This window comes from Cherax quadricarinatus, chromosome 57 (assembly GCF_038502225.1).
Source record: "Cherax quadricarinatus isolate ZL_2023a chromosome 57, ASM3850222v1, whole genome shotgun sequence".
Taxonomy (NCBI): Eukaryota; Metazoa; Arthropoda; class Malacostraca; order Decapoda; family Parastacidae; genus Cherax; species Cherax quadricarinatus.
The window spans coordinates 10,290,785-10,318,058 of record NC_091348.1 but is presented as its reverse complement, the minus strand read 5'-3'; the positions used below and the strand labels follow the sequence as shown (position 1 = coordinate 10,318,058).

The following is a 27,274-nucleotide window of genomic DNA, read 5'->3' as shown; positions in this document are numbered from 1 at the left end:
ATACCGAGAGATCGATGCAAGAGAGAGTGAGAGTCCGAGGATCAAAATGGGTGCGAGTACCTGTATTTAAAACATGGTGGGGGTGGGTGGCAAGAAAAGCCTCTAACTGAATGCCACGGGAATCACCATGAGACCTCCCCCCCCCCAGAGGAAATGGTGGGCATTAAAATCACCAAGTATCAGAATCGGTGGCGGTAATGACGAAACAAGAAAGGCAATATCCGGAATAGATAATGCCCGAGAAGGAGAGAGATATAAAGAACAGAGCGTATACCACCTATGCAAGTGGATACGGGCTGCTGTGTAATGCAGCGAAGTACGAACAAATAGCTGATGGTACGGAATATCAGTGCGTAGAAGAAGGGCACTTTCATTAAAGGTCCCATCAGGAAAAGGATCTGAAGAATACAATAAATTATAGCCTGAGATGGGAGAGATAACAGCAGAGTGTAATTTTGGTTCCTGTAAGCAAACACCAACAGGGGCAAACTGGGAGAGTAACATCTGAAGCTCACCCCGATTACCCCTGAGGCCGAGTATATTCCACTGTAAATAGGCCATGATTGGCAATGATAAAGATACCTGAAATCTGCAGGTAAGGGTTCCTACGGACCAGAGGGGTTAGAAAAGTCCACATGCGGAGGCAGTGGAAAACGTTCAAGCAGTGAAGGAACGGTGCGCTGTGAAGAAAGGAGTTGCGCAGATGAAGCAGAGGAGAGAGAAGGAGCGGAGGGTGGATCAGTGTCCATTGATGGTTTGGTCTCTGGAATTTATTCAGAGATTGCTTCAAGTGTTTAGGAATTCAGAGAAGTCATATGGGAGACAATATTGGAAATGGTAGGGGGAGGATGAGTAAAGATTGGAACTGTATTGGACTGTACCAAGGTAGGGGGGGGGGCGAAAGGGTGGAGGGAACTGGAGAAGCGTGGAAGGGGACAGAAGAGGCAGAAACCTGGGAGGTGGCAGAAGAGGAAGAAACTTGGGAGGGAACAGGGGAGGAAGGTACAGTACGAGGAGGAGGGTGAACCTCTACACTTTTAACAGCCAGTGAGAGGGGGAGAACCAGGTACAGAGACAGGGAAGGTAAAATGAGGAGGTGGAAGATGGGTAGGAGGTGTTAACGGACCTTTTTTTGGCTTTTGGGAAGCAGAGGGATGATTGGGAGGTGTCATACGAGATCTCGTCGTTACTGAGGCTTGTGAGAGAGAACACGAAGAAGCGAGATCAGACTGAGGCGCTGAAGTAGGCACGTCTGAGCCGAGGACAGCAAAATAATTAGATACAGGAGTGACTATGGGAGAGGTAACCACAGAGGTGGGTGCAGAAGATGGGATACCAGAAGTGGGGGGACGTTTTGAAACACGGGAATAAGAAACACGAGGTAGTCTCCCTTGGAGGCGGAGTTGAGAAACTGCCATGGCATAAGGGAGACCTGCCTCTTTGAGGTAACGGATTTCCCGCTCGTTTAAGTAGACTTGACAACGGCGAGAGTACGAAGGGTGAGCTTCATGACAATTAAGGCAAGAGGGAGGTCGATTGCAAGACCTATTAGAATGGTCATCGGCACCACAGACTGGGCATTCGGCGATAGATCTGCAATATTTCGCTGGATGGCCAAATCGCCAGCAATTTCTACACTGTTGCGGTGTAGGGATCACCTTTCGAACTTGTAACCGATGTCCTGCTACATAAACTGAGGATGGGAGTTCACGGCTGTCAAAAGTTAAACGAGCCACATTGCTAGGGTATCATCTCAGCCCGCGGGCAGGAAGAACATAAGTGTCTACCTTGAGGATTGGGAGATCTTGGAGTTCCAGCTGTTCAAGAATGTCAGTGCCACATGTCTGGAAATTTTGTTGAACTATGGTATGGTGCAGAATGACGGTACCACTACAAGAATTGAGGGAATGATATTTTTCAATAGTGACAGGAACAGTATCTATATGGGAAAGACAAGAAAGCTCATGAGCCTGGGTAGCATTCTGTACGGTGATGATGCGCGTACCGCTCTTAAGAGCATGAAAAGAAATATCTTTACCAACATGGCGTAGGAGTGCCTTGCCAATACTGTGGTCAGAAAGATAAGCAGTAAAGGAAGTCAGTCATAAAGTGAAGAATTTAGTCCATTGTGCAGTCTGAAACTGAGCGTGGAAAGGTAGTGAAGGACGTGTCGATCTTTTCTGAGAAGAACGAGAAGGTGGAGAAGTATCATCAGCAGGTAATTGTCGTTGGCGTTTAGGCGTGGGACCAGAGTTGGTCCGACGTGGAACGGGTCTGCGATTCTAAAATTGCCGCACCGTAGAGGGAGAGGCCGGAAGCATAGTCAGAGGAGAGCGAAGGAGTCAGTCGAGGCCTCAGTATCTGAAGCGGGTGAGGAAACAGCACCGGCAAGAGGTACAGAGGCACGAGGAGTGTCCGAAGAGTGGTCCAAAGACGAGGCGGGGTCAGAACGGGGTGCGGTATCAAGAAGGGGCCCGGAGGTAGCAGGTTCATGGACTAGGGCTGCCATGGTTAGGTTACTTCTTTCTTTTTGTTTTTAAAAAAAAAAAAAGAAAGAAAATAAAAATAAAAAAAAGAATAAAAAAGGGGGGACCGGGGAGGGATAGTTCCTTGGAGGAATGAAAGGGTCAGAAATCTCCCTCCGCGCCCAAGAGGACCTCAGCACCGCAAGTAGCGCAGATGCAGCATGGAACCCGTGCCATACCCTACCCATCATGCTATTAAACCGGCAATCCGGGATAGCAACCTCACATCTGCCGAGCTACCTCGGTGGACAAAAGAGAGGGTGGCCGGAAATCCGTCACAAAGCATACCTCCTTCGGCCACCACCCCCGGAATCCGAAAGGTGGCTTCTAGAGATACACCCGTCGCCCGAGAGACACCCAAAGCCACCCTCCGGGATACCGGAGAGGGATTGGGACATCCCCAGGCAATCCAGATTCCACGGCAAACCATGCCACCGCCAAGAACCTCAACAGAATGGGATGGACCCCGGTACCCTTTCCCCTACCTAGGAACTAGCGTAAAAAAAAAAAAAAAAAACCCAAAGGCCAAAAAGGAAGGGCAAAAGGGAGGGATGGGGAGGAGGAGGAGGAGGAAAGGAAAAAGGGGAGTATGGGGAGGATAGGATAGGGAACGGGGGATTGGGGGGTAATTAGGTTCGGGCTGAGGAAGGAGACCGACAGGTCTAATTCCTCAGACCAAGAGCCTCTTCACCACGCCAAGGAGCCCCCCTTGAATAGGGGCTAATACCTAGGTGCCCATTTACTGATAGGTAAATATAGACAACAGTTGTAAAGAAACATGCCTAATGTTTTTACCCTGGCTGGGAATCGAATATTTACCAAAAATCATATATGGCTAACCCAAGCCAGGTACTAGAAATAAGCCACGTTGTCTGACTTATTTTGGGTTATCCTAGGTTCTCTACACATGCTGCTGTGTGTGATAAATCTATATAGAGAAAATAACTTTTTTGTTTCAGGTTTATGGTGCAGTACGAGTGTATATCACAGTTAGCCCTGTGCTATACTCCGTTTTCTCTAATGTAAGCCCCCAAGACAGGGATAGGAGAATGGTATTTGTATACCATATCCTCTTCATACCTCCGTCGAAATACATGTACTCGGTATTATGCCAATTATTTATTCTGGAGTATTTAACATGTTTTATGTTATTTATATTGTTTATTATGTCATATTAGATCAATTGTGATAGGCAAATAAGCTGTAGTGTTGATATTAGTGCTAAGCCACAAGGGGCGTAATAATAAAGCATATTCTCCTGTATCACAAGACTGAGCTCATGGCAACCGACAGTGGCTTCAAAGCCACCTTATCTTTAATGGACAATGTACTGTGTTGGTGCTTTACATAATGAGAAGCGTTTCTTTTATTCGTTGGAACCATGGGTAGGGCTAAAAGTAAGCAGGTTATAACAATAAATGGAGAAAAAGAAATTAGAATGACTTATGCAGCAAGTAGCGCCACCAAACAGTACCAGCAGGTTGGTGTGGCGACCCTGGAAATTTGAATTCATGCTAGCCAAAATTAGTGCCGAATAACTGAAGGAACCGAATAACTGATTGCTGGATTTGTGATGGCAGACCTGTACTACCACTCCCAAAGTGGCAAATTTTAGAATATGTTGAGAATTGCATAAAATCAAGGGATCACCACCAACATCTGTAGTGTAAGTAATACAAGTGAGCACACTACATACAATGCCATCTGTGGCTGCCCAGTAAACTAGTGTAACAAAAAAGTGGTCTCAATTATGTTGGGACTAAGAAATGCCAAACGGTCTATTGCTGGTAAATCAGTGTTGTACCTATATTATACATTAACTAAAATTTTAATATTTTGTTGCAGTACAGTATCTACACAGAATATGACAATATTGTATATTTAAAGCTTAGAGGTAGCCTACACAGCAAAATGTACCTCACAAGTAAAATATATGAATTACAAAGAACTTTGAGCTTGTCTTGTCTTCAGTATCAATCAAGTTTGGAGGTGTAATCCTTTTCAAATGTATAAAACCATAAAAAAACCAGACTTTCGTGGGGAACCAGCAATAGAAATGGAAAAAAAACTCACAACAAACCTTTGGATTTTTTTCTTTTAAATAATTACAGTACATACAAATTCACAAAAATTCCCAATTCTTGGATAAGCATGCAACTGTAAATTCCTTTTTAACAATTTTAACCTGTCATACAACTGCATTTTCTTTTTTTAAACTACAGTTCACTTTGTTTTGCTATTTTCAAATTTTACTCTCAAAAATACTGTACCAGTATGTCAACCCAAATTTTGAATATTGTTTCTAAGATTCTTCTTCTTTGTCACCGTTATTTTCCATTATCTTGTGTCACAAATACCACACAATAATACTTGTCTTAATACCAATGGTTTATGCAGCCTTTATTTTGTGATTATCACCCAACACATTAAAAATAAGTTTGATAAACAAAATGACTGTCTTGTTTATAAGTTTTATTTTAAATTAATTACATAACAGTATAATTTATATCAAACCAATTACCTTTACCAAACTTTAAGTATCAGTTTTACCATTTACATGGTGAAATATATTTAAGGACTGAACTTAGGAATTATCAACAATAGTAATGTGTAAAATTAATTTTAATTAGTATTTCTAAAACCACAATTTAGCGGATGTCTCCACATACCTATATGCAAACAAATCTGTCATAAATGATACACAACTTAAAATTCCACAATATACATCTACAATTAATCCTGGAAATTACAAGTATATTATGCATACAGTATGGATCTAAATCTTTATCGCACACCTGCCATGTAAACAAAAACGAATTTACCCACATGTTTATACTTACTTCCTTTATTAAAGGAAAATATAACCATAATCACATTATTCAACACTGGTACACAAAGCCAGGGTGAGGAAGAAGGAAGATGAGGACAGGCAGGGGAGGGGAAGAGAAAAGGCAATGGAGGAGGAAGGGGAGGGGGAAGAGGAAGGATGAAGTAGGAAGGTAGAAGTGGGAAGAATAGGGAAAGGATAAGTGAAAGGGTAAAAAGGAAGGGGGAAGAGGAGAGTGAAAGGGTAAGAAGGAAGGAGGAAAGGAAGGATGAGGTTGGGGATATAAGATTTGAAAATACACAGTGCTGGCACCAAAAGGTCATTCAACACTATACATCAAAAGATTCTATATACCGTACATATACGTACTAGACTTGAATGCATTCCTAAAGAAAACAAAACATATTAAACAAGCCCCTCCCCCCAAGTAATGCAATGTACCATACTGTATCAAAGTTAAATTATCCTACATTACTTAAAGCAAACAGAAAAAAAAAAACTTACAGCACTGTTACTATTGTACAGTATTAAACAACTTAAGAATTTTCCCTGCAAATAATACTTCATCAGAAGAAGAAACCTCTAAGCAAGCCGCACCTATTCTGAAGAATTGTAATACAATACAGTACTCTGTCGATTGCAAAATCCACTTAAAAGAAAAAGCCAATATCTTAAGCAGACAAACACTGTAGGTAATTACAGACGGGAGAAGGGCACCTACCTGAAAGATGTTCCTACCATCTTTAAATTAAGTGAAAAGTGCATGTAATCTCCCTGATGCAAATTATATGCATTCCCATTAAGTTGGAAAACTTGGAAGGGCTTTTCACTGTGGGGATCAAAGCCTAAACTCCACAACACTGCATAGCATGTTTGTAATTCATGATGTTATAAGGACATACTAATCATTATGTATAACAATTTTTTTCAAATTTGTCACCTTCAATGGTGGTGAGGACAGCCAACACTCAGGGAGTCCTGTGAACAGTGATCTTGTATGTGGTTTCAAACAAACTGACAAATACACACAACCCACACAAAAGACAAACTTATGACATAACTTGCTGCCTCCTATATGTGGGTTATTTGTGCACTGTTCCATTCACAATACACCCTCTCCTCACTTAACAACAGAGTTCTGCTCCTAAGACAACGTCGGTAAGTGAATTCGTCACTAAGTGAGGAGCATACTATAATGGTAGTGGGTTCGTGTCAACCATCTCTGATATTGTTTTAATGTCACCTTTGCACTAATTATAACATTTTTGGTATATTTTTAAATGTTTATACAATAGTGTACTATACATTGTAATAAACAGAATATGAGAAATCAGCTCTAATATACATTATCTAGGTATGCATACTGGTCAAAGTGCCCGTCGTAAGTCCTAGTCATCAGTAAATGAGTACGTCGCTAAGCGAGGAGAGGCTGTATTGTGTCTTTTAAAATGATAAAATTTGTCTGTGGAGACAAAGAACTTTGTCCACAGAAGCAAAGAGAGGAATGAGAGTATAGTTTTACTAACGCTCTTATATGAGTGTGAAGCATGGGTGGTGAACGTTGCAACAAGGAGAAGGCTGGAGGCAATGAAGATGTCGTCTCTGAGGGCAATGTGTGGTGTGAATATAATGCAGAAAATTCATAATTTTGAAATTAGGAGGAGGTGCGGGATTACCAAAACTATTATCCAGAGGGCTGAGGAGGGGTTGTTGAGGTAGTTCAGACTTGTATAGAGAATGGAAGGAAACAGAATGGCTTCGAGTGTATAAATCTGTAGTGGATGGAAGGAGGGGTAGCGGTCGGCCTAGGAAAGGATGGAGGGAGGGGGTAAAGGTGGTTTTGTGTGCGAGGGGCTTGGACTTCCAGTACGCATGCACGAGCGTGTTACGAGCAAATGGAGACAAATGGTTTTTAGGACTTGACATGCTGTTGGAGTGTGAGCAAGTTAACATTTATGAAGGGATTTAGGGTAACCGGCAGGCCGAACTTGAGTCCTGGAGATGGGAAGTACAGTGGACCACTGCACACCGTTGGCATCACATAATGTTAAATCCGCATAGCGATACATTTTATCACTAAAATTTTGCCTCGCATAGCGCTAAAAAACTCGCTCAACGCTATTCGCCCGAGACGCGTCTATGTGAAGCCTGAGCCAGCCTCACATGTTCCGCTGGTGGCAATGTTTACAAGCCAGCCTCCGCGGTAACATCCAAGCATACAATCGGAGCATTTCGTGTTATTACAGCGTTTTTGGTGATTTTATCTGCAAAATAAGTGACCATGCGCCCCAAGAAAGCTTCTAGTGCCAACCCTGTGGTAAAAAGGGTGAGAAATATTATCGAAATACTGTGGTACCAAGGTCAACTGCTGATGCTCCTGCTGCTGCTGCTGCTGTAGCACCGTCAGCTGCTGCTGCTGTACCACCGTCAGCTGCTGCTGTAGTACCGTCTGCTGCTGCTGTAGCACAGTCTGCTGCTGCTGTAGCACTGTCAGCTGCTGCTGCTATAGCACTGTCAGCTGCTGCTGCTATAGCACTGTCAGCTGCTGCTGCTGCTGATATAGCACTGTCAGCTGCTGCTGCAGCTGCTGCACTGTCAGCTGCTGCACTGTCAGCTGCTGCTGCTGCTGTAGCACCGTCAGCTGCTGCTGCTGCTGTAGCACCATCAGCTGCTGCTGCTGCTGCTGCTGCTGTAGCACCGTCAGCTGCTGCTGCTGCTGTAGCACCATCAGCTGCTGCTGCTGCTGTACCACCGTCAGCTGCTGCTGCTGCTGTACCACCGTCAGCTGCTCCTGCTGTACCACCGTCAGCTGCTGCTGCTGCTGCTGTACCACCGTCAGCTGCTGCTGCTGCTGCTGTACCACCGTCAGCTGCTGCTGCTGCTGTACCACCGTCAGCTGCTGCTGCTGCTGTACCACCGTCAGCTGCTGCTGCTGCTGTACCACCGTCAGCTGCTGCTGCTGCTGTACCACCGTCAGCTGCTGCTGCTGTAGTACCGTCTGCTGCTGCTGTAGTACCGTCTGCTGCTGCTGTAGTACTGTCTGCTGCTGCTGTAGTACCGTCTGCTGCTGCTGTAGCACAGTCTGCTGCTGCTGTAGCACTGTCAGCTGCTGCTGTAGCACTGTCAGCTGCTGCTGCTGCTTCTGCTGCACTGTCAGCTGCTGCTGCTGTAGCACTGTCAGCTGCTGCTGCTGCTGCTGTAGCACCGTCTGCTGCTGCTGTAGCACCGTCTGCTGCTGCTGTAGCACCGTCTGCTGCTGCTGTAGCACTGTCAGCTGCTGCTGTAGCACTGTCAGCTGCTGCTGGAGCACTGTCAGCTGCTGCTGTAGCACTGTCAGCTGCTGCTGCTGCTGTAGCACCGTCAGCTGCTGCTGCTGTACCACCGTCTGCTGCTGCTGTAGTACCATCTGCTGCTGCTGTAGTACTGTCTGCTGCTGCTGTAGTACCGTCTGCTGCTGCTGTAGCACCGTCTGCTGCTGCTGTAGCACCGTCTGCTGCTGCTGTAGCACCGTCTGCTGCTGCTGTAGCACCGTCTGCTGCTGCTGTAGCACTGTCAGCTGCTGCTGTAGCACTGTCAGCTGCTGCTGGAGCACTGTCAGCTGCTGCTGTAGCACTGTCAGCTGCTGCTGCTGCTGTAGCACCATCAGCTGCTGCTGCTGTACCACCGTCTGCTGCTGCTGTACCACCGTCTGCTGCTGCTGTAGTACCATCTGCTGCTGCTGTAGTACCGTCTGCTGCTGCTGTAGCACCGTCTGCTGCTGCTGTAGCACCATCTGCTGCTGTTGTAGCACTGTCAGCTGCTGCTGCTGCTGCTGCTGTAGCACCATTGTTGGTGTGGCTTATTGAGAATACCAAGAAACAATTAGCCCCAGAGGGTTAGCCACCCAGGATAACCCAAAAAAGTCAGTGTCATCGAAGACTGTCTAACTTATTTCCATTGGGGTCCTTAATCTTGTCTCCTAGGATGCAACCCACACCAGTCGACTAACACCTAGGTGAACAGGGAAAAATGCCTGGAACTAGTGCTCATATTGGTGAATTTAAAGCCAGCAAAGGTTGGTTTGAGAGATTTAAGAATCGTAGTGGCATACACAGTGTGATAGGGCATGTTCTGGAAGAAAATGCCAAACAGGACCTACAGTACTAAGGAGGAAAAGGCACTCCCAGGACACAGTGTCTCGTCAGTCATTGCTGCATCTTCAATAAAGGAAAGTGTCATTTATTCTTCATTTAGTAGAGTAGTACATGCACAATATATATTGTGCATGTACTACTCTACTACTGTGCATGTATCCTTCTCTTTGTGTGTAGGAAAATGTATATTTCATGTGATAAAAAAAATTTTTCCATACTTTTGGGTGTCTTGCACGGATTAATTTGATTTCCATTATTTCTTATGGGGAAAATTCATTCGCATAACGATAATTTCGCATAACAACGAGCTCTCAGGAACGGATTAATATCGTTATGCGGGGGTCCACTGTACAGTGGACCCTTGAATTTTGTCCCCCTTGAATATTGTGAATTTTGGAAATTGGCAACTTTTTTCGTCAAAATATTGGCTTGATTTTCGTAGTTTGGCTTAGAAATCGGCAGTCGTATGAAATGCCTCCTGGTTATGGACAATGCTCCTGCTCATCCTCCAGAATTGGAAGAGCAAATGGTGAAGTTTAATTTCATCACAGTGAAGTTCTTGCCCCCTAATACCACTCCTCTCCTCTAGCCCATGGACCAGCAGATCATTTCAAACTTCAAAAAACTCTACACCAAAGCAATGTTTCAAAGGTGCTTTAACATAACCTTGAACTCTGAACTGACCCTAAGAGAGTTCTGGAAAGATCACTTCATTATTCTCCATTGCATAAACCTTATAGGTAAGGCTTGGCAAAGAGTGACTTTCAGGACAATGAACTCTGCTTGGAGAAAATTGTGGCCAAAATGTGCCCTCGACAAAGATTTTGAAGGGTTTGAGGCTAATCCAGACAATCCTATGCGGAATCAATTGACACTGGGGAAGTCATTGGGGTTGGAGGTTTAGTGGCGACAATGTGGAAGAGTTGGTGGAGGATCACAATGAAGAGCTAACCACTGAAGAGCTGCTAGACCTTAATCTGCAACAGCAACAAACCACAGCTTAGGAAATTGCTTCAGAGGAGGGAGAGAAAAGGAATAAGTTGCTTTCTTCAGAGATTAAGGAGATGTGTACAGTTTAGACTAGGATGGAAAGATTTGTGGAGGAACATCACCCTGACAAAGCTGTTGCCGGCCGTGCATGCGACATGTTCAACGACAATGTCTTGTCTCATTTTAGGCAAATTTTAAAGAAATGCCAGAAACAGACCTTTCTCGATAAATTTTTTGAGCAACAGGGGTCCAGTGACACTCAAACTGGTCCCAGTGGCATTAAAAAACAAAGAAGGGAAGTAACCCCAGAAAAGGACTTGGTACCTGAAGTCTTTATGGATGGGGATTCCCCTTCCAAACAATAGTAACTTCCATCCCCTCCCCCCCTCCACACATCGACAACTCTTCAATAAAGGTAAGTATCAAAGCAAAGGTTAGAAAGTTGAAAGTGAACATAGAAAAGAGTAAGGTGATGAGGGTATCAAATGATTTAGATAAAGAAAAATTGGATATCAAATTGGGGAGGAGTATGGAAGAAGTGAATGTTTTCAGATACTTGGGAGTTGACGTGTCGGCGGATGCATTTATGAAGGATGAGGTTAATCATAGAATTGATGAGGGAAAAAAGGTGAGTGGTGCGTTAAGGTATATGTGGAGTCAAAAAACGTTATCTATGGAGGCAAAGAAGGGAATGTATGAAAGTATAGTAGTACCAACACTCTTATATGGGTGTGAAGCTTGGGTGGTAAATGCAGCAGCGAGGAGACGGTTGGAGGCAGTGGAGATGTCCTGCTTAAGGGCAATGTGTGGTGTAAATATTATGCAGAAAATTCGGAGTGTGGAAATTAGGAAAAGATGTGGAGTTAATAAAAGTATTAGTCAGAGGGCAGAAGAGGGGTTGTTGAGGTGGTTTGGTCATTTAGAGAAAATGGATCAAAGTAGAATGACATGGAAAGCATATAAATCTATAGGGGAAGGAAGGCGGGATAGGGGTCGTCCTCGAAAGGGTTGGAGAGAGGGGGTAAAGGAGGTTTTGTGGGCAAGGGGCTTGAACTTCCAGCAAGCGTGCGTGAGCGTGTTAGATAGGAGTGAATGGAGACGAATGGTACTTGGGACCTGACGATCTGTTGGAGTGTGAGCAGGGTAATACTTAGTGAAGGGATTCAGGGAAACCAGTTATTTTCATATAGTCGGACTTGAGTCCTGGAAATGGGAAGTACAATGCCTGCACTTTAAAGGAAGGGTTTGGGATATTGGCAGTTTGGAGGGACATGTTGTGTATCTTTATATGTATATGCTTCTAAACTGTTGTATTCTGAGCACCTCTGCAAAAACTGATAATGTGTGTGTGTGTGGTGAAAGTGTTGAATGATGATGAAAGTATTTTCTTTTTGGGGATTTTCTTCCTTTTTTGGGTCACCCTGCCTCGGTGGGAGACGACCGACTTGTTGAAAAAAAAAAAATCAAGTTGTTGTTGTTTTATTCATGTCTCACTGTTTTCTGTGTAGATAAATGTACATTTAATGTAAAAAAAAAAAATTTTTTTTAATACTTTTGGGTGTCTGGAATGAATTAATTTGATTTACATTATTTCTTATGGGGAAAATGGTTTTGAAAATCATGAATTTGGAATTTCGGCAGAGACTCCGGAACAGATTAATCACAAAATTCAAGGGTCTACTGTACAGTGCCTGCACTCTGAAGGAGGGGTGTTAATGTTGCAGTTTTATAACTGTAGTGCAAATGAGCCTCTGGCAAGACAGTGGACTGTCTCCCACCCTGCCTCGGTGGGAGACAGCCGATGCGTTAGAAAAAAAAAATCTATAATTAAGTTATGGGTGTCTTAATGAAAAAACCTTAATGGACATTTCCAGACATACAATGGATACTCATAGCCTTTGTCAGCTATACATGGTTATGCTAGCACTAGCGGATACAGTAGTTCTATTAAAAAAATTTTATGGGAAAAACTCTTCACCAACAAGCTAATATCATAGACCTCTGAGATAATAGGGATTCTTGGGTATCAGTGTTAAACCACCACTGACATATATTTGTCTAACCCTTTGACTGTTGCAACCCCCAATCCTGAGGTGTCTCCTGGTGTCGCAAATTTAAAAAAAAAAAAAAATTCTTATGAAATGATAGAGAATCTTTTCCCGATTGTAATGACACCAAAAAAAAAAACAAAATTTGATGGAAAACTGACGGAATTATGCTCTCGCGAAGTTAGCGACCTCGGCGCTGTTTACAAATCGGCGATTTCACCTACTTTGAGCCCTATTTTCGGCTAATTCCATTTTTCCAGTCGCCCAAACTCATAGCTATTTCTTTAGGACTCCATTTTTTCTATCGATTGAGTACAAGAAACTGCCCATTTACCGATTTCAACTACCTAATAATGTGGTCAGAAATTTGCAATTTGGCCAATTTCACGAAATCTAAAAAATATGACAATTTCAAAATAAGGTCCAGAATGAACAATGCAGACATTCCGGGCTCTAAAATAACATTTTCTTTGTTCATCAGTCACGTCTCCAGGCCCCTCTGATATTACTCTTGCTTTCTATTTTGAATTTTTATTCAAACAAAAAATAGAAGACTTACTATTATGCAGACTACTGCAATACTGTAATAATTGTATAAATAACATCAACCCATTCATGACTGCATATTAGAATGGCTAGTTGGACATTTATTGGACAATGGCATCATTTGTTTACTTTTGAACATTGGCAAAAATCAAACATTTCCCCTAATTTAAGCTCCATTTCTAGGTTCTTTTTATAGTAAAATCAATCGAAATCACCTCTACTTCTATAATATGTTTTCCATTCTATCAAATGAGACCAAGAAAACGAGAATACAACCATAAATACTATACGAAAAAAGACCACAAAGTCGGCATTTTAATTAAAAAAAAACGGTTGGATTTTTTTTTTCTCATTATGCACTGCGGGCTCCAGGATTTTTTTTATATGGTGCACACTGACCACACAGACCCATTCTCTCACATGTGGGCTTACCAGCTTTCTCCTGCTTGATTCGAAGCTGCTAGAATTTATGAGTATATATACGTCAAACACGGTACCTCGTAAGACGTATACAGTGGACCCCCGCATACCGTTGGCATCACATAACGTTAAATCCGCATACCGATACATTTTATCGCTAAGATTTTGCCTCGCATACCGCTAAAAAACCCGCTCAACACTATTCGTCCGAGATGCGTCTAATGTGCGGCCTGAGCCAGCCTCACATGTTCCGCCGGTGGCATTGTTTACAAGCCAGCCTCTGCGGTAACATCCAAGCATACAATCGTAACATTTCGTATTATTACAGTGCTTTTGGCGATTTTATCCGCAAAATAAGTGACCATGGGCCCCAAGAAAGCTTCTAGTGCCAACCCTCTGGTAAAAAGGGTGAGAAATATTATCGAAATACTGTGGTACCATGGTCAACTGCTGATGCTGCTGTAGCACTGTCAGCTGCTGCTGCTGCTGTAGCACAGTCAGCTGCTGCTGCTGCTGCTGCCGTACCACCGTCAGCTGCTGCTGCTGCTGCCGTACCACCGTCAGCTGCTGCTGCTGCTGCTGCCGTACCACCGTCAGCTGCTGCTGCTGCTGCTGCCGTACCACCGTCAGCTGTTGCTGCTGCTGCCGTACCACCGTCAGCTGTTGCTGCTGCTGCTGTACCACCGTCAGCTGTTGCTGCTGTTGTAGTACAGTCTGCTGCTGATGTAGCATTGTCTGCTGCTGCTGTAGCATTGTCTGCTGCTGCTGTAGCACCGTCAGCTGCTGCTGCTGTTGTAGTACCGTCTGCTGCTGCTGTAGCACTGTCAGCTGCTGCTGCTGCACTGTCAGCTGCTGCTGCTGCACTGTCAGCTGCTGCTGCTGCTGTAGCACTGTCAGCTGCTGCTGCTGCTGCTGCTGTAGCACTGTCAGCTGCTGTTGCTGCTGTACCACCGTCAGCTGCTGCTGCTGTAGCACCGTTGTTGGTGTGGCTTATTGAGAATACCAAGAAACAATTAACCCCAGAGGGTTAGCCACCCAGGATAACCCAAAAAAGTCAGTGTCATCGAAGACTGTCTAACTTATTTCCATTGGGGTCCTTAATCTTGTCTCCCAGGATGCAACCCACACCAGTCGACTAACACCCAGGTGAACAGGGAAAAACGCCTGGAACTAGTGCTCATATTGGTGAATTTAAAGCCAGCAAAGGTTGGTTTGAGAGATTTAAGAATCGTAGTGGCATACACAGTGTGATAAGGCCTGTTCTGGAAGAAAATGCCAAACAGGACCTACAGTACTCAGGAGGAAAAGGCACTCCCAGGACACAGTGTCTCATCAGTCATTGCTGCATCTTCAATAAAGGAAAGTGTCATTTATTCTTCATTTAGTAGAGTAGTACATGCACAATATATATTGTGCATGTACTACTCTACTACTGTGCATGTATCCTTCTCTTTGTGTGTAGGAAAATGTATATTTCATGTGGTAAAAAAAAAATTTTTTATACTTTTGGGTGTCTTGCACGGATTAATTTGATTTCCATTATTTCTTATGGGGAAAATTCATTCGCATAACGATAATTTCGCATAACAATGAGCTCTCATGAACGGATTAATATCGTTATGCGGGGGTCCACTGTATATACGGCCGCGACAGTCAAAGGGCTAAATACCCATTTTGAACCTTCACAGTGGTCACCACATAGAACTATGTCACTGAGGCCAGGGTCCCTTGCATAATTCAATGTCATGAACTCAGCTCACTCGTAAGCTGAAAGCAGTAAATTTTTGCATAAATATGAGAGACTGACCGGGTCTGTGTGTTGAGTGTGCACAGCATCTTAAAAAAAAAAAAAAAAAAAAATCCTGCCCCACATGATGCACAATGGGAAAAGTAAAAATTATGACCATGTGTGTGGTTTAAAATAGCAACCGCAGTGTTTTCTCGAAGTATGTTCATGGTTTTAATGGTTGTTAGCTGGCATCACTTGACAGAATGAAAGGCATACTACATGTACTGTGATTTTGGTTGATGGTTTGAAAGTGTGCCTTATGTAGCGGAAATATTTGATTTTTTATATTCCCGAGGAAGGGTTAGGCCCACCTATAGCCCCCCTCCCCCCCCGCTCCCAGATCTGTTTCGCAGACTTAACAGGTTTGATTCAATTGCTGAGATACCATAAAGCATGACCAACCATTCCCGGTTATATTTTATTATTCGAAGTCGGAATAAATCTTCTATTTTTGTGTGATTATTAATTCAACATGGAAGACAAATGTAATACAGAAGAGGCCTAGGGACACAATTAATGAACAGAGGAAATGTTTCAGTGCCAGGAATATCTATCTTGTACATTTTGCATTATTTTAAAATTGGCATTTTTTTTATTGTGGGTAAAATTGGCCTATTTACTGACTTCTGTGCACTTTATAGGGTAGCTGCATACTAGCGATATAGCTAAGAATTTGGTCAAATGGAATTGCTTCAAAACAGGTCTTAACCCTTTCAGGGTCCAAGGCCCAAATCTGAAGTGGTGCCCCAGTGTCCAAGAATTTTCAAAAAAAAAAAAAGTTATTTTTTCTTATGAAATGGTAAAGAATCTTTTTGTGAAGGTAATAAAACAAAAAGTACGAAATTTGCTGGAAAATTGATGAAATTATGCTCTCGCGAATTTTGATGTGTCAGCGATATTTACGAATCGGCGATTTTGCCGACTTTGACTCCCATTTTAGGCCAATTACATTATTCCAGTAAACCAAATTCTTAGCTATTTCACTAGTACAGTGGACCCCCGCATAACGATTTTAATCCGTGCAAGAGGGGTAATTGTTATGCGAAATAATCGGTATGTGAATGAATTTTCCCCATAAGAAATAATGGAAATAAAATTAATCCGTGCAAGACACCCAAAAGTATGAAAAAAAAAATTTTTTACCACATGAAATGTTAATTTTAATACACACAAACTGAAAAAGGCATGCACACTTACATGACACTTACTTTTATTGAAGATCTGGTGATGATTGATGGGATGGGAGGAGGGGAGAGAGAGTGTTAGTGTTTAGAAGGGGAATCCCCTTCCATTAAGACTTGAGGTGTCAAGTCCTTTTCTGGGGTTACTTCCCTTCTTCTTTTAATGCCACTAGGACCAGCTTCAGAGTCACTGGACTTCTTTCGCACAACATATCTGTCCATAGTGGCCTGTACCTCTCGTTCCTTTATGACTTCCCTAAAGTGTTTCACAACATTGTCAGTGTACAGGTTGCCAACACGGCTTGCAATAGCTGTGTGAGGGTGATTTTCATCCATGAAGGTTTGCACTTCAAGCCACTTTGCACAGATTTCTTTAATCTTTGTAGTAGGCAACTTCTTCAATTTCTCTCTCCCCTCCTCTGAACCAGTTTCCTCAGGTCTGGCCTCTTGCTCTTGAAGTTGATCTATCAGCTCATCAGTGGTTAGTTCTTCATTGTCCTCCTCCACCAACTCTTCCACATACTCCCCACTAACCTCCAACCCCAAGGACTTTCCCAATGCCACAATGGATTCCTCAAGTGGCATAATCCTCTCAGGGTTAGCCTCAAACCCTTCAAAATCCCTTTTGTCTACACATTCTGGCCACAGTTTCTTCCAAGCAGAGTTCAAGGTCTTCTTAGTCACTCCCTCCCAAGCCTTACCTATAAGGTTTACACAATTGAGGATATTAAAGTGCTCTCTCCAAAACTCTCTTAGAGTCAGTTGAGTTTCTGAGGTCACTACAAAGCACCTTTCAAACAGAGCTTTTGTGTACAGTTTTTTGAAGTTTGCAATATCCTGCTGGTCCATGGGCTGCAGGAGAGGAGTGGTATTAGGAGGCAAAAACTTCACCTTAATGAAGCTCATGTCCCCATAAAGTCGCTCTGCCACGTCTGTAGGATGACCAGGGGCATTGTCTAACACCAGGAGGCACTTAAGGTCTAATTTCTTTTCAGTTAGGTAATCTTTCACATTGGGGGCAAATGCATGGTGTAACCAGTTATAAAAAAAGTCCCTAGTGACCCATGCCTTACTGTTTGCCCTCCACAGCACACACAAATTATCCTTGAGGACATTCTTTTGCCTGAACGCTCTGGGAGTTTCAGAGTGATACACTAATAAAGGCTTAACTTTGCAATCACCACTAGCATTGGCACACATCAACAAAGTAAGCCTGTCTTTCATAGGCTTATGTCCTGGGAGTGCCTTTTCCTCCTGAGTAATGTAGGTCCTGCTTGGCATTTTCTTCCAAAACAGGCCTGTTTCATCACAATTAAACACTTGTTCAGGTTTCAGTCCTTCACTGTCTATGTACTCCTTGAATTCCTGCACATATTTTTCAGCCGCTTTGTGGTCCGAACTGGCAGCCTCACCATGCCTTATCACACTATGTATGCCACTACGCTTCTTAAATCTCTCAAACCAACCTTTGCTGGCCTTAAATTCACTCACATCATCACTAGTTGCAGGCATTTTTTTAATTAAATCCTCATGCAACTTCCTAGCCTTTTCACATATGATCGCTTGAGAGACGCTATCTCCTGCTAGCTGTTTTTCATTTATCCACACCAATAAGAGTCTCTCAACATCTTCCATCACTTGCGATCTTTGTTTCGAAAACACAGTTAAACCTTTGGCAAGAACAGCTTCCTTGATTGCCTTTCTGGTGCCCACAATAGTAGCGATGGTTGATTGGGGTTTCTTGTACAACCTGACCAGGTCGGCGATACGCACTCCACTTTCATACTTATCAATGATCTCTTTCTTCATTTCTATTGGAATTCTCACCCTTATTGGTGTACGGTTGGCACTAGAAGCTTTCTTGGGGCCCATGGTCACTTATTTTCCAGAAACAGCACCGAAAACACTGTAATAATACGAAATATTCCGATTGTATGCTTGGATGTTACCGCGGAGGCTGGCTGGTAAACAATGGCATGGGCGGCACATGTGAGGCTGGCTGAGGGCGCACATTGGACGCGTCTCGGACGAAAATCGGTGAGCGGGTTTTTAATCGGTATGCGCGGCAAAATTTTTGCGATTAAAGCAAGCGATATGCGGATTAATCGCTATGTGATGCCATCGTTATGCGGGGGTCCACTGTATTACTTCTATTCTATCGATTGAGCACAAGAAATCAGCAAGTCAACTGTTTCAACTACAAATTAAAGTGATCGGAAATTGTTAATTTGGCCAATTTAACACAAAGTTCAAAATATTCCAATTTAAAAATAGGGTCCAGAATAAACAATGTAGGTATTCCTGGAACTAAACTAACATTTCCTCTGTTCATTAGTTATGTTTTGAGGCTTTACAAATAAATTCCATTTTGATTTTTTATTCACATAATGAATTTTTATTCACACCAAAAAATTGAAGATTTACTGTTATGCAATACTGTAATAATTGTATAAATATCATCACCATATTTGTGAATGCATATTAGACCCACCAGCTGGCGTGTATTAGATGTGTGAGGTCGTTTGTTTACTCTTGAATATCGGCAAAAATTTAACATTTCTGCTACTTTGAGCTCAGTTTCAAGCCATTTCCAGTGCTAAAACCAATCAAAATCATTTCTATTTCTGTAATATGTCTTCCATTCTATCAATTGAGACCAAGAAATCGCAAATACAACTATAAAAAAACATACGAAAAAACACTGCAAAGTCGCTGTTTTAACCGAAAAATCATGATTTCAGTTTTTTTCTCTCATTATACACAGTGTGCTGCAGGATCTGTTTTATGTGGTGCACACATACCACACAGATGTATTCTCTCATATCTAGGCCCAAATGTAACACTCACAGTTTATCAGAGTGAGCTGAGCTCATGACGTAGATCTACGGTTTGGACCCTGAACGTAAAGCCGTAGATCTACGGGACGGACCCTGAAAGGGTTAAAGTGGACGAAATTGCCAATGCATAGTGTGTGCTGAGACTGCTAACTTTGCGCCTGCAAAAATTCCCCAAGTTTTCTATCAAATTTTTCATTTTTGGTGTCATTACTTTCAGAAAGTCTATGAATTCTGAAAAAAATAGTGGACACAGAGTAATAATTTTGGGGGTTTGGACAGTGAAAGGGTTAAACATCTGCTGATCTACTGCAGCTTGTTTAAACTCTATAAAGAAACTAAGAATTACATAGTGCCCTAGTGCTACAAACTTTAGAACTCCTTTAATTATATAGAATGTATAGAAATTCTTATTAACCAACATGGCCTCCTCACTGAGTGATGACCTGTTAATGCTGGTGTGATGACTGGCATTCCTGGGTAGCAGGGATTAAGCAGTCACTGGACTACTATAGATATATTTAATCTTATAGTGTTTAGTCATCAAAATAATGGAGGGATTTGGATGTGCTTCTAGCATGTTATAGACTGCCTCCTAAGACCTTCCTCGTGTGACTTTTGCTATACTTCAACTTTTATAGTTTATGAATTTTTGAAAGATTCCAATCATTATTCCTACTTACAAGTGATTGTAAACAAAAATAAGAGTTCCTCTAATGGTTAGAGACAATTTCAACATTTGCATGTCCCTGATCAAGCTCTATAACCTTGTTAGGTAAGACACATATGCAACAGTTAGGTATCTTTATTTTGAAACGTTTCGCCTACACAGTAGGCTTCTTCAGTCGAGTACAGAAAAGTTGATAGAAGCAGAAGAGACTTGAAGACAATGTAATCAGTCCATCACCCTTAAAGTTTTGAGGTGGTCAGTCCCTCAGTCTGGAGAAGAGCATTGTTCAGAAGTCTGAAACAATTGTTTCAGACTTCGGAACAATGCTCTTCTCCAGACTGAGGGACTGACCACCTCAAAACTTTAAGGGTGATGGACTGATTACATTGTCTTCAAGTCTCTTCTGCTTCTATCAACTTTTCTGTACTCGACTGAAGAAGCCTACTGTGTAGGCGAAACGTTTCAAAATAAAGATACCTAACTGTTGCATATGTGTCTTACCTAACAACCTGTCGGTATTTTATACCATTTTAATGCTCTATAACCTTCCAGTCACCTTAGACGTGGGCCTTGAAACTCTAAAGGGTTAAACCCCATTAAAAAATTACATAGTGCTCTGTTATAAACTACATTTATTTTAATTTAAACTAAACACCAAACCCTCAAGGGTCATACAGCATTAAAAACTATAGAACTTCATTATGTATTATCATAACAGTATGTTAATGCTAAACCCAAAAGGGTCGTACAAGAATTATGTACGAGTTCAAATTCTTATTTGGCAAGGTCTTTCCTGTGTAACATGGCTTTCCAAAAAATATGAAACATTTGTATTAATTTAGTACATAAGTACTGGATTTTGTAAATAAACAATTTGTATTAGACAGAAACAAAAACAAATTTACTTACCTAATACAGTACTATCTACATTTTTCAAATACTTTGTAGAGATAGCTATTATCTCTATAAAAATAGATATGCACCACCGGTCAACCAACCCCTACTAAAAACATAAAACAGAGGAACTGAGTTTAAACACAGTATTACTTCAAGCATTTAGATTAATTTAATTTATAGAGAATGAATAATATCCAATTAAGCACTAAACCCGAAGGGGTCATACACTGCTGCAGGTAGGTATGTGCAAAAGAAGGAATGTGCAAAGGTGACGAGTGTGAAGGGCAGGAGTGTGCAAGGGCAGGAATTAACGCAAGAAAAAAATTAATATTACAGTTGGTGCATCTAGTTTCTGTTAAGTCAAAAGGAATGTCTACATCAAAGGTGGGATTTTCAGCTAGGAGGTCACAATTACCATAAATGTGGTGGGGCAGCTTAGACAGGGGTTGAATAAACTGAACCTAATACAATCTGTGGTCTTTATTTATTTATTTATTTTTGTCTGAGAATATCTTTAGTCAAACACACAAACAAGACAGTAACCAGCCATGAGGCAAAAAAAATTATAAGTTTTCTTCTTTACAAGATGTTTTATACACAGAACTTGAAATATGAAGTAGAACCATAACTAGTTCTCATATTTACCAATACAAACTATCAATCTACCGAAGCTTAAAAATGTTGGGAAGGTGCCTTAGCCTAAATAGGTACTGTACATTGTTCTTTGTTCTGTCAAGTCATACAGTATACATGCCATTACAGAACTTTAGGTTTTCCTATTTCAATTTAAATAATTACAAATTGCAAATAATCTTTATAGATAAAAGTGATATTTCATGACTCCTTGGGTATCCCTGCAAGTAATTGCTAAAAATTTAAATAAATCTTAATTATATCAAAATACAAGTAATTTTGTTCATGGTATGGTGAAAATACTTATGTGAAGGGAAGGGGATGGGTGTAAGGTAACAATGAGAGGCCCAGGGAGAGGGGCTTGGCCTTGAATAAGTTCAGGCGGGCGAGCGAGGCGGCCGAACAGCAGCAGCAGCAGCCGCTAGTGTTGCCACTCTCAATCCTTCACCCATCTTCAAGATACTCTCTACTAATTTACGCACTCTAAACCCACGTTATTTCATTTCCACTTGGCATAACACGCAGTCACTGTGTAAATCGATCAACGTTTTCGCTGTAATTTGTTGTATGCGGCCATTTACCTCTGGGCGAAAAGAAGGGTCATGCAAACACTTGCCACAGCAATGTTCCGGAACTGGTATTCTTGTAGTCAATATCTCTTGCAAGACTATCTTTCGGTGCGCTTGTTATATATGCATACCTTCTACGTGAACTTACTTGATAATATAATAATATATTACAGACAATTTCACTGAGTCGAGAGAACTTAATGGTATGTAACACCAGCACATCCCGCCCGCCCGTGGAGCCACCACGACAATGGCGGGAACGACTGAGCAACGTTGTGCGCAAGACTCCACTCCCACAACAAAACACCAACAATTAAAAAACAGATTAAAATAAATCTTTGACAGCTACAATCTGTATTTTAAGTCGAAGACTGAGGTACCACACGACAAATGCTTCAGCTTACTTGCTAAAGTCTTTCGTCTGCTAATTCATGATACTAAGAAAAGGATACTGCAATTAGCGGATCTACTGCTGTTGCATGTTTACTCCGGGCAGTCTTTGCTTTCACCTCCCTCACAATTTACTCAGCTTAGGACCAACTCCATGTCTACACAGTTTTCAATTATTAGCCTCCCACTACAAAGATCTACATCCAGCTAATACGAATAGTTAATACTCTCAAGATTTTAGAGGTGCGTGCCACCTATTCAATATGCTCTAATTCTCGGTTATTTGTTTCTTGCTACCCCTAATATAAACTATTACATGAACATGAATCGTCTACTGACAAACGGGTTCCTACAGGGTGTCCCGTAGCTCGATTGCTAGAGCACTCGGCTCACACTGAGGTTCGGGGGTTGATCTCTGGTACGGGTGGTTACATTAGGACGTCTTTCCTTAAGACACTTTGCTGTCCATGTTCACCTATCAGTAAAATAGGTACATGGGTGTTAGTTGGCTGGTATGGGTCCCATCTTGTGACGAAACTGACCTTAATTCAAAATGCTCTGCATAACAAGGGATTCTCTATACAGTAATATGTTATAATGTCAGTTAGGCCTGTATACCTTGTACATGTACTTGCAGAAATAAAGATTATCATTATTATTATTATTATTACACATTCTACAATGATGACGCAAGAGGGATCAAATGAGCCTGTTCAGTAAATGAATATATTTTTGCATTGTCCCATTATCATGGGATATCGCTAATGTAACTACCTTTTCTTGATAAGGGTCATTTGAGATATCGACCAATTAGATTAACATCAATTGTTTGCAAGTTTACTTCAAGAGCCTAAACATAATTTTATTTATTCATGAAATACATATGAAACAGTGGACATGATTATGTAACTAAGCCTACCTTCACCTGAATTTGGCATGTTACAAATTTCTTATTTCGAGGGAATATTCAATAACAAACAATACCCTTCCCCTCTCCCGTAACTAACACACAGCCTCCTCCTCTTACATTACACTAGCTCAGTGATTAGTTAAGTTTATTTAGGTATAGATACACACAAATAAAGTTAAACAAATTATCATATATAGTAATATATGTAAATTACCTAGGATAACCCACAAAAAAGTCAAACAAAGTGACAAGGATAAGAGCATTCAATAGTAAGAACCCAGGTTTGACACCCAGACACAACCTTTGCAACCTTAATGACATTTCCATGAAACTGGCAGCAAATTACATTGGTAACAAAATAATACACTGGATTAAGGAATGCGTTTGACAAGCAAAGCATTTTTAGCATAAATGGGATAAAATCTGAGAAAGTAGGAATTTATCAAGAGATGCATCACCAGGGGTCTGTTTGGAAAGTTATGAAAATTCATATTGGGGAGATAATTCAAAACACTACATATTTTGCCAAAAAAATTATAATTGGTAGGGGTGGCATTCATGGAGGACACAGGAAGATAATTAAGTAGACCAAAAATTTTTAAAAATAAAACTGAAACAGTACAAAACACACACACACACACACACACACACACACACACACACACACTTAATACGTACATGAATACGTGGAATATAAGGGATCCAGGGGTAACCATGTCAGAACTTTCAAGAAATCGACACACAAAAGTGTTACCCTACAGTACATAGTACACTCATTACTTACCTTAAAATATTTGTAGTCTTAATGTAGGGCGAGATGAGTAGTATTTTTAGTAAGAAATCAGGTGTGGGAGGTATGGTAGCCAGTCAGGCCAGGCCAGGCCACCCACTTAATATACTATGACCAGCAAACCTGGCATAGTGCCAGACAAGTGGAAAATGGCAAATGTAATACCTATTTACAAGGCAGGTGAGAGGTCCTTAGCTTCAAACTATAGATCAATAAGCCTTACCTCCATAGTTGGTTAATTTTTGGAATCTATAATTGCCGAAGCAATTCATAGCCATCTTGAAAGTATAAATTGATTAATGAATCTCAGTATGGTTTTACAAAGGGGTATTCCTGTCTTCTGAATTTACTTTCTTCACTAAGGTATTTAAGGAGGTAGTTCATGGTATTGAATATGATACTGTGTATATGGACTTCAGTAAGGCTTTCGATAGAGTTCCACATCAGAGGCTGTTGAGAAAACTTAAGGTATACAGGAATAGGTGGAGAAATTTTTTCCTGGGTAGAGGCATGGCTGACAAATAGGCAGCAGAGAGTTTGCATAAATGGGGAGAAATCAGAATGGGGGCATGTCACAAGCAGTGTTCTGCAGGGATCAGTGTTGAGCCCCTTGTTGTTCACAATTTACACAAACATAGATGAGGGAATAAATAGCAACATAAGCAAATTTGCTGATAATGCCAAAATAGGCCATCCAATTCATTCTAATGAGGACATTAGAGCACTCCAGGATGATTTGAATAGACTGATGCTGTGGTTGGAGAAGTGGCAGATGGAGTTTAATACAGACAAATGTAAAGTTCTAAATGTTGGACAGGAAAATAACCATGCCACATATAAACTAAATAATGTAGATATTAACATTATGAACTGTGAAAAGGATTTAGGAGTTCTGATTAGCAGCAATCTGATACCAAGACAACAGTGCATAAGTGTTCACAATAAAGCTAGCAGAATCCTTGGCTTCATAGCAAGAAGTATTAATAATAGAAGGCCTCAGGTTGTTCTTTCAAATCTACAGATCTTTGGTTAGGCCTCATTTAGATTATGCCACGTAGTTTTAGTCACCGTATTACAGAATGGATATAAATGCACTGGAAAACGTACAAAGGAAGATGACAAAGTTAATCCCATGTATCAGAAATCTTCCCTATGAGGATAGACTGAGGGGCCTGAATCTGCACTCTTTAGAAAGGCATAGAATTAGGGAGGATATGACTGAGGTGTATAAATGGAAAACAGGAATTAATAAAGGGGATGTAAATAGTGTGCTAAAAATATCTAGCATAGATAGGACTCGCAGCAATGGTTTTAAATTGGAAAAATTCAGATTCAGGAAGGATATAGGAAAGCACTGGTTTCGTAAAGAGTTGTGGATGAGTGGAACAAACTCCTGAGTACCGTCATAGAAGCTAAGACGTTGTGTAGTTTTAAAAGTAGATTGGATAAGTACATGAGTGGGTGTGGGTGGGTGTGAGGTGGACCTGACTAGCTTGTGCTACTAGGTTGAATGCTGTGCTCCTCCCTTAACCCTTTGGGGGTTTCGGCTGTACCAGTACGGCTTACGACCCAGGGTTTTAGACGTACTAGTATGCCTAAAATTCTAGCGCCCCAAATCTAGTGACAAAGCTGGTAGGCCTACATATGAAAGAATGTGTATGTGGTCAGTGTACGCAGTATAAAAAAAATCCTGCAGCACACAGTGCGTAATGAGAAAAAAAAAAACTTTGACCGTGTTTTTGGAAAAAAACAGCGACTTTGCACTGTATTTTCATATGGTATTTATTATTGCATTCTAGTTTTCTTGGTCTCATTTTATAGAATGGAAGACATATTACAGAAATTGAGATGATTTTGACTGGTTTTACAATGAAAAGTACCTTGAAATTGAGCGCAAAGTAGCAGAAATGTTCGATTTTTACCAAAGTTCAAAAGTAAACAAACCATGCCAAGCATCCAATACACATCAACTGGTGAGTCTAATATTCTTTCACAAGTGCGCTGATATTATTTATACCATTTCTACACTAATGCAGTAGTCTGCATAACAGTAAATCTTCTATTTTTTGTAAGAATAAAAATTCAAAGTGGAAAGCCAAAGAAATATAAGAGGGGCCTGGGGATGTGACTAATGAACAGAGAACTTGTTATTTTAGTGCCAGGAATGTCTTTCTTGTTTATTCTGGACCCTATTCGGAAATTGGCATCTTTTGAAATTTGTGTGAAATTGGCAAAATTGCTAAATTCTGATCACTTTATTGGATAGTTGAAATCAGTAAATGGGTGGTTTCTTGTACTCATTCGATAGAAAAAATGGAGTTCTAGAGAAATAATTATGATTTTTGTCGACTAGTACATTGGAATTGGCCGAAAACAGGGCTCAAAATGGGGAAAATCGCCGATGCATAAACATCGTCGAGACCGCAAACTTCGCGAGAGCATAATTCTGTAAGTTTTCCATCAAATTTCATACTTTTGGTGTCATTATGATCGGGAAAAGATTCTCTATCTTTTCATGAGAAAAAATATATCTTTTTTTTTTTTTAAATTTGGCCGACCCTGATCACAAGTCTTGGAGAGGGCCTGTTGACCCCCAAAGGGTTAAGTGAATGTGACTGAACTGACTAGGTCAAGGAATTGGCTTAAGCCGGTGGGAGAACTGGACCTGCCTCGCATGGGCCAGTAGGCCTGTTGCAGTGTTCCTTTTTCATATGTTATATACATCTACAGTTCACTCATTACTTACCTTAACCCTTTGTCTGTTTCAGTCGTATATATACGTCTTGCAAGCCAGTGTTTTGGACGTATTTAAACTTGAAAACTCGAGTGGCTTCAAATCAAGCGGGAGAAAGCTGGTAGACTCACGTGTGAGAGAATGGGTTTGTGTGGTCAGTGTGTGCAGTATAAAAAAAAATCCTGCAGCATGCAGTGCACGAGAAAAAAACTCAGACCGTATTTTTGGATTAAAACACCGACTTTGAGGTGTATTTTCGTATAGTATTTATGGTTGTATTCTCATTTTCTTGGTCTCATTTGATAGAATGGAAGATATATTACAGAAATAGAGATGATTTTGATTGGTTTCATGATGAACAGGGCCTTGAAATTGAGCTCAAATGTTC

At 41.3% G+C, this 27,274-nt stretch overlaps 1 protein-coding gene across 9 annotated transcripts in view; it reads right to left on the bottom strand.

Moving 5' to 3' along the window:
• The window catches only part of LOC128693462 (serine/threonine-protein kinase VRK1), a 285,870-nt gene that overhangs the window by 218,237 nt on the left and 40,359 nt on the right, over positions 1–27,274 (bottom strand). For 2 of the 9 annotated variants that reach the window (XM_053783142.2, XM_070097343.1), the window contains exon 1: positions 22,211–22,345. The exons of 6 other annotated variants lie outside the window; for them this stretch is intronic. The gene's annotated coding sequence lies outside the window, so the exon portion shown is untranslated. Of the gene's footprint in view, positions 1–22,074; positions 22,346–27,274 lie in introns of those variants that run through there. One more of the 9 variants, XM_070097348.1, reaches the window with a different exon arrangement.